Source organism: Myotis davidii, unplaced genomic scaffold, assembly GCF_000327345.1.
Source record: "Myotis davidii unplaced genomic scaffold, ASM32734v1 scaffold609, whole genome shotgun sequence".
Classification (NCBI taxonomy): domain Eukaryota; kingdom Metazoa; phylum Chordata; class Mammalia; order Chiroptera; family Vespertilionidae; genus Myotis; species Myotis davidii.
In genome coordinates this window covers 2,124,852-2,125,538 of record NW_006300164.1, presented here as the reverse complement: position 1 = coordinate 2,125,538, position 687 = coordinate 2,124,852, and positions in this window count along the sequence as shown.

Sequence of the window (687 nt, the reverse complement as noted above, 5' to 3'; positions counted from 1 at the left end):
TGGGGCGACGGCTGCTCCCCACGTGCCGGCAGGATCAGAGTAAACGCTCACCCATGATGCCAGCCTGTCTCTGTGAATGGGCTCAGGCAGGACCGGCGCCCGGGCCCGTGATTGCCCGTTCCGTGCACTCGCCTCGGTGGGAAATATGTAACCTGTGGGTGAACTACACCTTTGTGTACAATTCCCAGGACCTGCCTCCCGCTCCCAGGGGCCCGGCCCAGCAGGTGACTGGCACTCAGCCACCAAACCAGACGCCGAGATCACGCTGGACACCGCTGACCGGCAAGATGACCGGGACATTCTGGGAGCTCAGCTCCCTCCCGTGGTCTCTGCTCTGTGTCCCCTTCCCTCCTGTAGAGACCCTCCCCCCCGGGTCCAGAACCACACGTTCAGGCCCCTGTTGCCAGGGACATTGAAATGGGCCCGATGGGACCTCCATCCTTGGTCATGTGGGCCTGGGGGTCATACCTGGACGGGGACGGGGGCCCCACCTGCCACTTCCGTCTCCACCAGGTGGGGCTTCGAGATTCAGCGACCCGGTCCCAGGTGCCTCCCGTCCTGCTGGGGCTGCGCCGCTCTCACAGGGTCCCAGTGAGAATTCAGTGCCACCTGCCCACTCCCCAGTCAGGCTGCTGCTGCCCCAGTCCAGCTCCCAGTCCTGCCTCTGCAGGGCAGTCAACTCCTCCC